At 39.8% G+C, this 16165-nt stretch overlaps 1 protein-coding gene across 6 annotated transcripts in view; it reads left to right on the top strand.

Moving 5' to 3' along the window:
* PPP2R5E (protein phosphatase 2 regulatory subunit B'epsilon) overlaps window positions 1-16165 on the top strand; it is a 141259-nt gene that overhangs the window by 47641 nt on the left and 77453 nt on the right. For 2 of the 6 annotated variants that reach the window (XM_036253225.1, XM_036253216.1), the window contains exon 1: window positions 15817-15927. The exons of the other annotated variants lie outside the window; for them this stretch is intronic. The gene's annotated coding sequence lies outside the window, so the exon portion shown is untranslated. Of the gene's footprint in view, window positions 1-15816; window positions 15928-16165 lie in introns of those variants that run through there. 6 annotated transcript variants of the gene reach the window in all.

The following is a 16165-nucleotide window of genomic DNA, read 5'->3' as shown; positions in this document are numbered from 1 at the left end:
GAAAACAGTAGTCTCAGTGTTCAGTACTACAGGATAGGTATCTACATCATAAAAACCTTTATTCAATTTGCCCTTCTTTAGTTTCCTTATTGGTTTCAACAGATGACCAAATATTAAATGAACCAAGTATTAAATGAAACTGAACTATGTCTTTTTGTCGTTATTTCCATATTTAAAGTGGGAAACAGCCTCAAGTGAATATGTGCGGGATCCCAAAGCTAAATTATATTGAATCATTTGCCTGTGTTTTGCTTCAGAACAATATCAGCCAGAATTCATTGTTTCTCTTATAAATTTTGGTTTTTTAACTCCAGTGTACATGTTTAATAACCTTACGGCTCCCCTACATTTATACTTGGCTTTGAAAGGGCTTACCTTACATTGGGGATTTGCACTTATTTGGCAGCTAATTTTTCAGATATGTCTAACTTCTCTTTCTTTTTCCTTATTCTTCACCCCTTCTCATCAGTGTTACCTGTCACTGCATTTTATTTTTTACACGAAGGAATCGGTAAGATAATAGAAAAAGACATTTTGTCACACAGACTATAAAACAAGCCTCTGGGCAGCCATCCTTTAACTCAACCATTCTTTCTGAAAGCTTTGACTTCCTTCTTCTTTTGGAGGCATTGTTTGCTGATCTGTTTCCTGCTGTCTTCCCAGCTTCCTTTTGCTTGCCACATTCTTTTTTCCACTGTGCTCATTTTACTCGATTGCTGTAGAGATTGAATAATACCGGTAATAATTACTAGTATCTATGGAGTGTTCATGTGCCAGGCATTGTTCTGACGCTTTACTTAAATTAGCCCATTTCACGCACACGCAGTGAAGAAAGAGCAGGGGCTCTGTTGCCGAGTTCCCCCGACTGCCAATGTGACCTTGTGCTAAATATATGACCTTATTCACGGATATCACCAGTAAGTAATTTGTAAATTACTTTTGACTACTAATTATTATGGGGTTGAAATCATTGGAACTTCTAAGAAAGGATAAAGTGTCAGTGACCAACTGCAGTCTTATCACGAGTCCTGTGTGCTCATTAAGAAAAATAATACAGTGACATAATGATGAACTGTCAACATTGGCTTTCTAGTAATATTCCACTATAGTAAGACCATGAATGCCTTGAAACTGATAATCATAGCATAACTAATATTTATATTATTTGGGTGAGTTATATATGTGATATTTGAACTAACTTCAGCAGGGATTTGAAACCTTATTGAAGGCTCTATAATACAAACTCTAGCCCAGCCAGTGTGGCTCAGTGGATTGAGCGCCCTCCCATGGTCTGAGAGGTCCCAGTTCAATTTCCGGTCAGGGCACATGCCTGGGTTGGGGGCTCAATCCCCAGTGGGCAGCTGATTGATGTTTCTCTCTCACATTGATGTTTCTGTCACTCTCTCCCTTTCTCTCTCTCAAAAAAAAATCAATAAAAACATATTAAACAAAAAAACTAAAGTAGAAGGAGCAGCAGGCTTCCTGTAACCTACAAAGACATAGATTTGAGTGTGACCCCTTACTTACTATGTACATAATTTTGAGCAAATCTTGAATCTTTGGTGCACCTCAGGTTTTGCAGTTGTAGAATGAGTATCAAACCTAGCCAGTGTAGCTCTTAGTTTTGCTAGGATCATTAAGTGAAATAGCACATTTTGAAAATGCCTTGAAAATCTTTTGAGTACTATACAAATGTAAATTAGCATCAGCTCTACTTTCAAATGCAAGGGCATTGTTTGGGGAGTGTTCTGTCTCCAGCTTGTATTTATGGTTTTAACTTTTTGTTGAGGTTCAACAGTGGTAAGTATAAACTGTAAGTTTCATAATCCTTTATTTTTTTTTGACTAATTGAATTGAAGATTATATACATTTGTATCTGGCTGCATAGACATGTGCATATGATAGCAGTGCTGGTCATGGCACTGTAGCTCAGCAGGTGTTAGTTTCCACTGTCAACTTCCCTTTGGGTGTTTTTTTTTTTTTTTTCTTTCATTTTAGCTTGGCTTTCCTGTGGGATAAAATTATAGGGCCCAAATATTTTTGAATGGAATCTTTTTTGAATTAATGCATGCTATTAAAAACTGTGTCTTTTCTTGCATTTTATAACATCTTATAAAAGTTTTAAAAACATTTGTATTTTTCTTAATTTAATGATTTAAAAATATATTAACTATTGTGACTCCATATTCATAAACAGTTTTTCTTTGCTTTTGTAATTTTTCCTCTTAAAATGATCATTGTCTTCAAAGTATTATATAACTTAAAGGGATGTAAATTGTTTTTATAAACTAATTATAAGGTATAAAGAACAATGGTATCTTGAACATCTAGATATATTCCAAGTTAGGAGAAAGTAAACTGCTTATAATGTATAAGCATCTTTAGACCTTAATCAGTAAAAGCATTCTTGGTCTTTGTTTTACATTTTAGTAGAGGGCGTTAGAGATCAGACAGACTTAGCATATATTCACAGATCCCCTTGTAATATATGTCATGTGGAACCTTGTGCTTTTGTCTCAGATGACCGGATTGAGTGGCCACCTGACCCAAGACCATCCAATCAATAGGAAGGCCTTTGGCCTAGGCAGTAATCTGGACCAAAGGCTCTACCCAATAAGGATGAGAATGACTTAGTGTACCAATCAGAACTAGACACAGAGCAGTTGAAAGCAGGAAGAGAAACTGAAGACATAAGAGTCATTTTAATGGTGGGGGCCATAGTAGGATTCCATAAATTCTTGCTGTTATATGGTTCTGCCTTTCTTGTTGCTTTACTGAAATAACTCTTGTCAGGGCCACCACCAAATCCAATGGACACATATATCAGCAGCATTTGATACTTGTTATATTCTTCATGTGGAAACATATTCCTCTTTGGCTGTTGTGGCTCTACCCAGGTTTTCTTCTACCTCTGCCTGTTCTTATTCTCTTGTTCATTCTCCTCTGCTCAACTTGTATTTATTGGATTTTTTTAGGACTCCTGTGTTTCACTTTCTGTACTCGCGCCATAGGTGATCGCATCTATTCCATTGACTTTAAGACCATCTATACATGGTTGTCTCTCATATTTCTGTCTCCAGCCCTGACCTTACCTCAAACTTTGGTCTTGTATATATACAGTTGCTGACTGGAAATCCCCAGGCATGTCTCCTAAACATCTATAACTTAACACATTCTCAGTGGAACATGGGTTTTCACCATCAAACTATTTCTTCTCTCTTTTACATAATGACTCCTCTATTCATCCACATGTTCAAACCAGACAACTGATAGTCATCTTTGCTTCCTCCCTGTTTCTCTTTCTATTCACCTTCACACTCTCCCCCAGAATAGTTATTGTCAACAAGCACTTTTGATTCCACCTCAGTAGGTTCGTCTGCTCTGTCTCTAGTCATTACCATGACTCCTACATGGCAGTGGTCTGCCTACTGCTTTTCCTACTTCTTCTCCTGCCTCTTTTCTGTTCATACCACTCATAGTGACCAGAGTAATGTTTGTGTGTGTGTGTTAATCCTCATCCAAGGATATTTTTTACATTGATTTTTAGAGAGAGTGGGAGGGAGGGAGAGAGAGACACACACACACACAGACATCGATGTAAGAGAGACACACATCGATTGGTTGCCTGGGTTTGTTTTTTTTTTTTTTTTTTTTTTATCCTCACCCGAGGACATTTTTTTTTGTTCAGGTAGAGTGGGAGGGAGAGAGAGGAAGAGAGAGAGAGAGAGAAACATCGATGTGAAAGGGACACATCGAGTGGCTGCCACCCGCACAACCAACCAGGGCCGGGGACAAACTGCAACCAAGGTACATGCCCTTAGCGGGAACCGAACCCGGGTCTCTCAGGACCGCAGGCTGATGCTCTAACCGCTGAGCCAAACCGGCCAGGGCGGTTGCCTGGGTTTGAATCTGCAACCTAGGTATGTGCCCTTGACCAGGAATCAAACCCAAGACCCTATGGGTGATGCTCTAACCGCTGAGCAGCACTGGCCAGGGCAGAGTAATCATTTAAAAAAAATTAATTTATTTTAATGGATTTTTCAGAGAGAAAGGAAGGGTGTGTGAGAGAGAGACAGAAACATCAATGTGAGAAACATCGATTGGCTGCCTCCTGCATGCCCCCTACTAGGAATCAAGCCTGAAACCCCAGCATGTGCCCTGACTGGGAATCACACTGGGACTTCTCAGTCCATGGGACAGTGGTTAATCCACTGAGCCACACTGGCTGGGCCAGAGTAATCTTTATAAAAATACAAATCATATGCTCTCTCTCCCTCAGGCTTTAACATTGTCATGGTTTCTCACTGCATCTGGAATTAAATTCAAACTCTTTACTTTCACCATTTGCTATTCTCTCTTCACCTTGGCTTTTTTAAATGCAATTTTTCTGATATTACTAATTAAAGTTTAATCTTAAAATCAAGTGCATGTGAAACTCTCAAGTTTCTCAAAACTTGAATGGACTTGATTTTTTCCCTTCATCTTGTCCCTTTTCCCGTGTATTCCTCTTAATTTAATAAAAACCACACCAAAACAGATCACAAGCAGGACCTATCCCAGTCCCCCAGGTCTTTGATTTTAGTAGCTAACTCTCAGATCTCTTTGAGAACTGTTTGGGTTGTTTCATTTGCATCAGGGGAATTCCTTTAAGGTTACAAGAGCCGTTTTCCCACTTGTATATCTCTCCTGTCAGCTGTCAGCATTGGAAGTGGCTCAGAGGCTTCACTTCTTGTTTTTGGTGACACTTCATCTTCTGGGTTCTCTGTTCCATCCTACACTGAGCTTTCTGCCTCACTGTTGAGTTTTCTTTATCTTGTCTCTAGCTGCCCCATGGCTTCACTTTTAACCTTCTGTTCCTTGTTCTCCATTTGCTCTGTCAATTGAGCTTATCTATTCTTCTGACTTTCACCTTGCTGGGAAAACTCTGGAATCTCTGTCTGTCATTTAGCCCCATGTCTCCAGTACTGTCTTGAACCTCTCCTGCCTTGGATGCCCTGGAGTTAACTCATACTCTGTTGTCTTCCTTGACAAACTAACTTCTATGTCTCGTGATTCCGTTTTAATAGCAGTATCATCGTTCTTCCAACCTGGAAACATTAGTAATCTCTGACTTTCCTTTCCAGTACATCTTCATATGACAGAACATCCCTTTGTGCCCGTCTTCTACAGTGATACCTTGGTTCTCGAACATAATTCGTTCCAGGAGGACGGTCGAGAACCAAATAGTTCGAGAACCGAAGCAATGAAACCCAATAGGAAATCATGGAAACTGGATTAATTCGTTCCAAGCCCCAGAAAATGCCTATTTACTGGCCTAATTTGTATATAATATGTAGAAAAACATAAGTCTCAACAAGAAATAAAAGTGTACAGTATGTCTAAGGGTTAAATTCAGTGTAAAGCGTGACTCTCTCCACAAAGCGTGACTCTCTCTCTGCACTCACCCTGATGACGCGAGCAAGGCGCGCTGGGCCGAATGAACGCCATTCGGCTCAACTCGGCTCATCTCGGAAGTTCGAGTTCCAAATATTTGTTCGGATTCCAAGACAAAAGTTTCTCGAATCTCCTGGTCGAATACCGATTTGGTCGAATACCACGGCGTTCGAGAACCGAGGTATCACTGTATATGTGTCTCAGACTTCCTCTTCTTGCCTTCTACTGCCATCAGCTCACAGGCCCTCATAATGCTCCATGTTTGGTTTTGGTGACATGGTTTTGGTGACTGTTCCATCCTGTGCTCTCTAAAAACACTTCTTCTTTATGCTTGATCCTGGCTAACATCTCTCTCTTGTCAGCTCCATGAAAGCCAGATTATCCAGCATTCCTTCCTGGTCTAATTCTTCACTCTGGTTTCCTGCTCCTCCCACTGAACCATCTCCTCTGCCCGGTTGTGCATGTCTTCTCATTTCCCCTGTGATGTGCTCACTCTTACCTCTGTGCTGTTTCTGCCTAAAATGTCTCCTTACCTTTTCCCTTTGTTTATTTCTTGTCCTAGTCATGCTTCTCTTAAGTTCCTTTTGGGAGCATTTCAACCTACTGGATGTCTTCTTGACCTTAGGCTGTGCTAGTGGTAACACAGGGTTGAACACTTAATTTGACTCATCAAAAACGTGTGAGCCCTGGCCGGCGTGGCTCAGATGGTTGGGCATCGTCTCATACATCGAAAGGTTGCTGGTTTGATCCCAGTTAGGCACATGCCTGGGTTGTGGGCTCGAGTCCTGGTAGGGTGTGCAGGAGGCAGCCCATCAATGCTTCACTCCTGCATCGATGTTTTTCTCTCTCCCTCTCCCTTCTTCTCTCTCTAAAAACATTTAAAATATTTTAAAAGTAAATAAAGGTATGAGGGAACAACAAATGTCAGGTGTTCTGGAACAGAATGAAACAGCTAGACCTCTGTGTCATTTCATTTCCCTAAAAAGTAAATTAAATCCAAATAGAATGTTGGTCTTTAAAGTAAGATAACTTAGGTGCAAAGGAAAACATTGGAAGGCCAGAAAAGACCTGGAGTCAACATTTGAGAGACTTAACACCATCATAAAGGGGTCCTTCAGATATTAACAGCAATAACAAGACAGCTAGAGACTCTGAATAACCCCTAGTAGTTGTGTTTTGCTTGGTACAAAGTGGAGGTAGATGACGGAATTCACGTCTGCCTCAGTCTCTATGTTAAAGAATCTATTAGGAAGGTTATCCCTTCCAGGTGGTCCTTCTAGTGTTTGTAGGTATTAGGTGAAAAAACAAAACCAAAGTAGTGATAAGCCAACTCATGTTACTCTTTGGCAAAGGTGATAATGTATGGGTGCCACATTGCCTGGTCTGAAGCTCAGCAGAGCCCCTGTCTAGCTTTGTGATGAAGAGCAAGTTACTAAATATCTCTGGGACTCAATTTTGTATGTAAGATAAGGGCAATACTACCTACTACACAGCATTGTGGAGAGGATTGAATAAGTTAATACTTTTAAACTGCTCAGAACAGTGACTGAGAATAAGTGCTTACCAAGCTTTTACTATTTTTATGTATACATGATGTGATTGGGCTAGGATGATTCATTCAAGAATTTCAGAAAGAACTATTTATTGTGAAACAGGAAATGGCTCTTCAGAATGTGTATCATTTGTTTCATACCTGATCTGTCCTTGGTGACTCTTGTTTATTTTGGTTTATTCCTTCATTAGCAAATATCTTTTGACATTGTTTATAGTGTTGCAGATCCTAAAAGGACAAATTGTGTAGGAGGTCATGGTATTTTCAATAGAGAATAGACTGTGAGGAATACTCCAGTAAGTGTTACTGGAAAGGGGACCTGGCCCTGAGCAGGTCTGCCTCGGGCCAGCCGGTAGTGTGTGGGTTCTTGACTTCGTGCAGGAAAAGCTTCACAACACGAGTCCGGTGATTTTACAGGATGTTTATTACAGCTGGGGACAGTGAAACAAGGAAGGGCTGGGAAATAAGCCTCAGGGGGGTTGCTTTGGCTCACTAAGAAGTCAGAGAAAGGGGGCCTTGGGGACAGGTTCAGGGGTTTGCCGGGGATGAGCTGCCGCTGCCCATCGCTCCCTGGTTGCAAGCCTCATGGGGTCCCTTGGAGGTTAGGAGATGCATTCCTGTGGGGGTGGGGGAAGGCGCTTGAGCTGGAACTTTGTTTTGAGGGGTTTTAAAGGTTGGGTGTTTAGGGGAGGATCTCAGTAGAATATTCATCAGATTTATGCTGATGTACCAAAATGAGATTTATTCTTTTCATCTGTTCCTTGGGTGTGGTTGGCAAATGACACTAATTGGATTTCTGCTGTCTCCCTGAGTAGGGTGATTTAAGCTGTTTACCCTCTGGTTGGGGAGAAGTGCAAACCACTTAAGTGTCCATGGTTTAGGAAAGATAGGATTTACTAGGTGGCTGCAAATTGCTTTTTGCCTGTCTTTCTCAGCTTCCCTATTCCGCTAGTCTTGGTTTACAGGACTGTCTCATAAGGGTCATATGAATGAGGTTCTCCCAGCCCATCAGGATCTATGAACAGTCCATAGAAAAAGCATCTGGTTTCATCGGAAGTTTAAAGCATACATATTTTGTATGTGCTCTCCATTTCCACAGAGAGAGTCCACGGAGAGAGTCTGGTGCATATTTTTGTGGATTTATGTAACACGAGCATTTCCGAGATCTAGATGAATGTCATTTAAAAGGACTCTCCTGCCCTGGCAAGTTTGGCTCAGGGGTTAGTGTCGTAGGTTTGATTCCAGTCAAGGGCATGTACCTGGGTAGCAGGTTTGATCCCTTGCCCCCATCAGGGTCCTGCAGCAAGCAATCAATCAATGTGTCTCTCTCACATGGATGTTTCTCTCTCTCCCTCCCCCCTCCCTCACTCCCTCCCTCCCACTCTATCTAAAAATCAGTGGAAAAATATCCTTGGGTGAGGATGAACAACAACAACAACAAAACTGAAAGGACTCTCCTGAACTTGGTGCACTTGTCCCTTTTCAAAGAGTCATTGTCATTTGCATGCAATACTCGAATCTTCGAACTTCAGGGTGGCTCAGAAACTATTTATTGCTTGGTCAGTTTTGTGGTACAAGCAAGCAATGTAAATTGTTAAACTTCAGAATAAGATATTTTCTATTTTTATCAATATGTGTTCCCCCTCCCCAAGACCGGGAGATGCTTGGCAAGACCCTTGTGAAAGCAGACCAGGTGTGCCTGGAGGGGCTCTGAGTAATTTGCTCATTTCATGTCTGAAATTTCCATGATTAAAATTAAGCCATTGAATGAAGCCATTTGGTTATTGTTTCCATGAAGTCTTTGCAATATATAAATGTTTCTTCATGGTAAACCCATTAGCCCTTCAGCAGCCAGAGAAATCAACCACATTTTCAGTGGGAAAGGCTGATTTTGTGGGTGTGGAAAGGTCTTGAGCATAGGGTGTGATTGTGGTGAAAATACTCTGTTCCTTGGTGGTGTTGGAGGTGGGCTATAAAAGGGTGGTAGAGGATGAGGGAGACAAATTCATTGTCCCATCTCAATTTCTGCTGCACGATTATCTGTCCAAATGAATGTCAAATACATTCTGTTTTGCTGTAAAATGATCATACCTTCTGGTTCTGTTAGTAAAGCTGTGTCTACACCGTAGTTATTGACTCACGCTAGTAGAACGGAATACAGTAGCTTGCAGCCTCGGTCGTCTCATCGGTGAAATCCTGCCTTGCGGTTTATGCAAGGCTTCAGTGAGGGAACACGAGGAAGGACGCTGGCTGGAATATTGTAGGGCCTTGCCAAGTGCTTTTTCCTTTCCTGTCTCTAAATTTGGTCCATGAAATTTAGGTACTTAATTGCATTTTTCTTGTACTTTCCCTCTTATTTATATAAAATTTCATTTTGCTTCTCACCAGACTGTACATTTTTTTGGGGGGGAAACAAGTATGTTTCTTTGTTTATTCTCTGCAGTATGTACTCTTCTATAGTATCTTGTACCTTTTCTTCATAGGGCAACCTGGTTTACTTTTATATTTATTCATTTATTTACATGACCATTTAATTAGGTTTTCTTCCCTTTTGGTCTATAAGCTTTATGAAGGCTAGGATCTTGTTCGCTTTTGCTCAGAAATGTATGCTTAAGACCTAGACTAGTGCCTGACATATAAAAAGGATTCTGTAAATATTTATAGAGTGAATGAATAAGTGCTCATTATGTTAAACATAGTGGATTCTAAGCAAATACAGGTTTGTTCTGGGAAGGTTGAAACTACCTATCGTATTCCTTCCAGACTTAGCCTAAAGCCTTGTTGGAGGCTATAAAAAGCTTGCAGCTCTTTAGCGAAGACTTTAGATCTTTAGTGGAGTGTGTGGAAAAGCAAAAGGTTTACAAAATACTTTGAAGTGGTTCAGTACTTAATGTTATTTTTGTGGGAGGTCAGTAGTATTGATATGAATATATTATTGTAAAGAATTCTTCAAATGTAAATTACTTACTCCGTTTAGGTAGTATTTATCAGTGTTAACATCTGTGAATATTGATATTAATTCTGGCCCAGCTGGTGTGGCTCAGTGGTTGAGCATTGACTCATACACTGGTCACTGGTTCAATTCCCAGTCAGGGCACATGCCCAGATTGTGGGCCAAATCCCCAGTGGGGGCATGCAGGAGGCGGCCAGTCGATGTTCTCTCTCATCTATGTTTCCATCTCTCTCCTCCCTCTCTCTCTAAAATCAATAAAGAAAAAATATTTATTCCAAATTTAGACTCAAAGGACAGAACTTTCAAACATGGCTTGTTTTTCTTTCCTTTGCAAATTGAATATAAACAGGATTGTATCTGGACGGAGCTTTGGGGATATATGAGAACCGGCTGTGTCCTGGTCTTGGCAGTGCTCATCCAGATTGTTGAACTCTTTATAAATTCTTGCTTTTTCTGTTAGTCTGTCATTCATTCATCCAAATGCTAACTCTCTTCACCCTCCCGGATTTTGACACGTTGCTGATGCATGTCCTGACAGCTGAATCATTTCACATATTGAATTGAGTCAGCATCTTCACCCTTCCTCTAATCAAACTACATTTTAATTTTGAAGTAATCTCACTGGATATTAGTAGGTAAGGCTCAATATTATTTCCTTCAAATATGACTTATGTACCGGGACCCAAAAACGGGAAGGGAAGAAACCCTATACATGTCAGCAATTTATGTTCATCTGTTAAGTATTTTTTTAAAAAGCTGACGTGTATCAAACACTGTCTATGTGCCAGGCATTGTGTGGATCATTTTATGTATTATCTCATGAAATTCTTGAGCTAGCACTGTGACAGAGCTACTGTTCTTAGACTCATTTACAAAGGATACTAAGGCTCATCAGGGCTTTCTTAATGAAGTTTAGCACCTGAAGTTTATTGAGCACCTGAAATGTTCCATTGTTCTGTGTAGTTTTCTTTTTTTCACTCAATCCTTAAGTCAACAGTATCAGGTAGGAACTATTATTATGCCTTCATTTACAAATGAGGTAACTGAGGCACAGAGATTTACATCTGGTTTCCAGGCTAGGAAATGGCAAAGCCAGGCTTAGAATACAGTCTGATTCTGTAGCCCATTGTCTTTTTTTCTTTTTAGTCCTCCCCTGAGGACATTTTTGCATTTATCTTCAGATAGAGCTGGATGGAGGAGGGGAGGGAGGGAGAGAGGGAGAAAGAGAGAGAGAGGGAGGGAGAGAGAGAGAGAGAGAGAGAGAGAGAGAGAGAGAGAGACAGACACATTAATGTGCGAGGCACATCTACTGATTGCCACCCACACAACCCCAACCGGGGCCAGGGACAAATTGCAACCGAGGCTCGTACCCTTAGCGAGAACCAAACCCTGGACTCTCTGATCCACAGGCCGACACTCTAATTACTGAGCCACACTGGCCAGACAATTTTGTTACTCTTATTAACACCAAATCTTACTTGGCTCCTTAAATGGAAGGTACAGTTATGTGTTTTCTGAAAGGGCAAGTCACTTTTAGTATAACCGAAGAAAAAATGTTTGTACTAGCCAGCAGCATGTTTAGCCAAGCCCTAGTACCACATTGGGCATAGAATTATATAATGCTGAATTATATCAAGATTCAGAAAAAATGCTTTTGCTTAGAATTGTATCATTAGCATGCTTATCTTTGGGCTTCAATGACTTTTCCTACCCTTGGAGACAGAGACGTTTGTGGTCAGGAAATCGGTAGTAAAAAAGGGACTTATGTGGTAAATATCCTGGCTCAAACTGGTGTCCTATCTTGCTTTTCAGTGTTTTAGAATGCTTCTCTGCTCTAAAGTATTAAGCTTTCCAGATGTATCGTTTGTCTTTTAAAAACTCTTTGTATAACTTTTCTCTAAGTTTTAATTTTGGAGTCATACACCCACAATTGTACATGCCTGGATACATACATATATAAATACACAGTGAGTTCTCTATTGTTTTATGCCTGACAGTACTGTTTTTATACACACTAGGAAATAAGGTTTTAAAGGAATTTAATTTTCCTCAGTATGGTGTTTCAAGTTTGAATTTTGAATTTCCTCAATCCTTGTGGATGGGCTTACATTTATATTTAATTTGTATTAATTAATATCATTTGTATGATGTATAGGCAAGTTCCACAATGAGTGGGGTATACTGCATGCCATCGCTGGGTCTCATTGCCCAGATTATGACCTTAATTATACATGCACACTCTTTATTACTCTCGGGATTAGACGCCATTCCACTGTGGTCACTCGGCCCTGTGTCACTCTCGGGAGCTTAAGATCTCATATTTAACTCTCCACTGAGGTTCAGAAATAGCATCTCTAAGCTGGTGTTGCAACACTGGATTGACTTTTTTTTCTACTTTGAATCTGTTTTAAAAAAGTTTAATGATGTTTTTGGTGTCAACTGTAAGTTGTAAAATAACAGACAGTGGGCTTAATTGATATTAATGTGTTATTTGTCTATCTATTGATCTATCCATCTATTTTTAAACCTCATATCATACTGTTAAAATAGCTGCAGGTTCATCCCATTCTGAACTGATTTACATTGATGTCAATCCTCAAAACAAATGGAAAGTAGATAGGCCATTTTTATCCCTTGTAGAAGTAATCTCTTGAGGAGAGAGTAACCCTCAATTAGATGAAATCCTTGAAAATCATGTGTTCTTATATTGCAATTTTTCTTCGTGGGGGAGGGTCAACCAAAGGTTAAGTGCTTGTGGAAAATCTGTAATTCCATTTATTTTTGTTCCTTATAATCATGGTGATACCGTTGTAATAACCCAGTTATTAATTAACAGGAAAGGAGCAAAGGTGAGACTAGATAACACAGGCATGCCATTTATGCCAGGAAGCCGCAGTTTAACATTCATCAGGTCTGTTCCCTGCGGATCAGTGGGGGAAGGGACTGGACAATAGAGGCATGCCCAGTAAGGTCTGGGTGACTCCGGGAAAGTGCTTTCCTGTCAATCACACCTGAGAGCAAGCCATTGGCTAGAGTAGGCATGGCCACAGCGAGGGTACGAAATCTGAGATACTTTATCTCCTAAACAGAGGGAGTTCAGTTCACTCTCTTTGCCCTTCTGGCTCTCTATCTGCTTTTGTGGCTCTCATGGTCCTGCCTTCGCCCACCTGGCTCACACTCATGTGGACCCCACACACAGTGGACTAATGGACTGTGATTAGCCTAATGCTATGTCGGACTCAACTCCACCATGGAACAGAAACTCTGGATACTGGCTTTGCTTCTAGCCCTGCTGAATCCACATCTACCCCTTTTCCAGGACTGGGTTAAGAGAAATGGAACTTTGCACACCGAGGGATATAATTTCACGCAAATAAAGGTCACTGATTCTCTGGTGCGAGTGTTAGGAAACTCTTTTTCTCAAGATATTGTAAGAACCCCACCATCACTAGCAATGGAGAAAGGCAATCCACACGATTCTCCGGTAACAATGGCATAAGTAAAAGTAGTTTTTTTGAGGATTTTTGTTGCACATACTTTTGAATGCTGCTGAAAATTTGCCATTAACAGTGCTCTCTCAGCCACATCCTGGAAGTTTGTTCTATTAATTCCTTTTTATCAGATTATGATTTTATGATTTGCTCCTTGTCTTAAAAGATAAGTGCAGAAGAGAAGACTTCTCTTCTGGTTATTTGTGGGTTCTAAATAGATGGTTTAATTGAAGTTTTATATTATTAAAATTTCAACAGAAATTGAATGTTTGTAGAAACACTTCAGAATTTATTGTAAAAATTGTTTTAAAATAATTTTGAAGGTATGCCAACAATAATATAAGTGTTTCTACAGAGAAAATAGTTTTAGTAACAGTTGTAAAATTGGGAATTGATCTAATGTTGTAGATACTTGATAGGTGTTTGTCAAACGAAAGATAACTTTTTGTGAAAAGCATTTTCCACCTTACAAATGGTGTTCATTTAATCCTCACTCAACCCTGTCAAGTGCATTTTCTCAATTTTACAGATAAAGAACCGAATGTTTAGAGAAGTTAAGTGCCTTGTTCATGGTCATCTAGGATGCAATACAGGTGCAGTTTTGTTCAGAACCATAGTCAAGGCTGAAGTCCTTACAGTGTTCGCAAGGCCCACGATTTCCTGCAGCTACTCGTCCCTCACTCTTCTGTCCTCTCTCTCATTTTTCACCCTGGCTCCAGGCATGTTTGCTAATTCACTAACACTCCCTCCTGCCGGTCGACCTTTGCATTTGCTATCTCCTCTGCTTTTTGCTTGGCTGACTTACTTCACTTCCTGAAAGTACTTGCTCAAATGCGTTCTTCCAGATGAATACTCTATTACAATTATACCCTCCAACCCCAGCATGCCTGGTCTCCCCTGCCCTGCATGTTATTTCCCCTCATAGTATGTGCCATATAATCTATCTGTTTATTATTTTTAGTTGCTATCATTTGTCTCTTCTTGCTAGAACGTAAAGTTTTGTTAGAGAAGGGAATTTTGCCTCCTTTTTCGATTGTGGTAATCCCAGCAACATCTGGACCTCAGTGGTATTAAATGAATATTTGGTAAGTGAATGAATAAGTGAGTGAATGAGTACAAAGCCCAGGCTCTTTCCACTAGACCTTCTTACTTTTCATGTGTTAATGGTAAAACTGACAAAATTATCAGGTTGTTTTTGCTATGGAAGGTATTTCAAATTATATTTCTATATTCATGCTATATTTTCATCTTCTTTTTGAATATTTTTCTCTCCTTGAATGTAAGCCATTTTTTTAACTTTTAAAAGTCAGCTAGATTTTTTTTTAATAAAGTGTTAGAAAATAAGGCAGTATCTTATTGAATATTAGTACAGGGCGATAGTTCAAGGAACTAAGGAATTGTGTATTATTTTAGTTAGGTTTTTATCAAGTAAGCTTATTCTTTTTCCTTTAACATTCATAAATGTATTATTAAAATCATGCTATTTATTTATTTCCAACTTTTTTGGAGATATACTTAACATATAACATTGTGTAAGTTTAGGTATACAGCATGTTGATTTGATACACTTCCATATTGCAAAATGATTGCAATCATAGCTCTAGCTGACACCTCCAGCGGGTCACATGGTTCCCATTTCTTTCTTTGTGGTGAGAAAATTTAAAGTCTACTTTCTTAGCAACTTTCAAGTGTATAATATAGTATTGTTAACTATTATCACCATGCTGTTCCTTAGATCTCCAAAACTTATTACTGTTATAACTGGAAGTTTATACTCTTTGACCAACATCTCCCCATTTCTTTCAACCCCCCTCCCTTGGGAACCACTAGTCTGTTTCTATGAGTTTAACTTTTTTAGATTCCACATGTAAGTGATATCATACAGTATTTGTCTATCTGATTTATTTTACTTAGTCCATCTTAATTTTTTTTTTTTTATCCTCACCCGAGGACATTTTTGCATTCATCTTCAGATAGAGCGGGAGAGAGAGAGGGGGGAAGAAAGAGAGAGAAACATCCATGTGAGAGAGACACATTGACTGGTCGCCACCCACATGACCCCAGCCGGGGCCGGGGACAAACTGCAACTGAGGTATGTGCCCTTAGCGGGAACCGAACCTGGGTCTCTCTGGTCTGCGGGCCACTGCTCTAACTGCTGGGCCAAACTGGCTAGGGCAGTCTATCTTGATTTTTAAGTTTGCATTTTGACTTGGTATTAGTAAAATATTAGGAAATAATTGATTAAATATGCTATATTAAATTGTTTCCTCTATTCTTCAGTATAATTTTATTTCCAGAGGAATAAAGTTTTGGTTTACAATTGAAAACGTGGAAATAATATTCAATATGTAAAATTTACTGACTCAACCTGCTTTATTACAGACCTACCATATTCTAGAAACTTCTGCTAGGGACTAGATATTAAAAGATGAACAAGACCTATGGTTCAGTGGTTTAAGAAACAGTCCCAATATAATGTGGCAAGTCTTTGAGTGGAGGTACGTATAGAGTTTTATGGAAATTTTTATGTTAGAATCTCTAGGGACTGCATGGCTGCTGTTAAGTGAGGTCTCCCTGTAGTGTTGCAGATATATGATTATCTTCTCAGCTTTTCCTGCCATCTAATTATGGTTGAAATGAGTCCTGTCACTGCAGCTAGAACTCTGTTTCCCATGCTACTAGAAAAGTAGTGATGTAGCCCAGAGAGTCCCAAATACAGGTGGGAGAGTTGTTATG

This window comes from Molossus molossus, unplaced genomic scaffold, assembly GCF_014108415.1.
Source record: "Molossus molossus isolate mMolMol1 unplaced genomic scaffold, mMolMol1.p scaffold_m16_p_1, whole genome shotgun sequence".
Lineage (NCBI taxonomy): Eukaryota > Metazoa > Chordata > Mammalia > Chiroptera > Molossidae > Molossus > Molossus molossus.
Note: the sequence above shows the minus strand (reverse complement) of the source record. Positions and strands in the feature narration are given on the sequence as shown.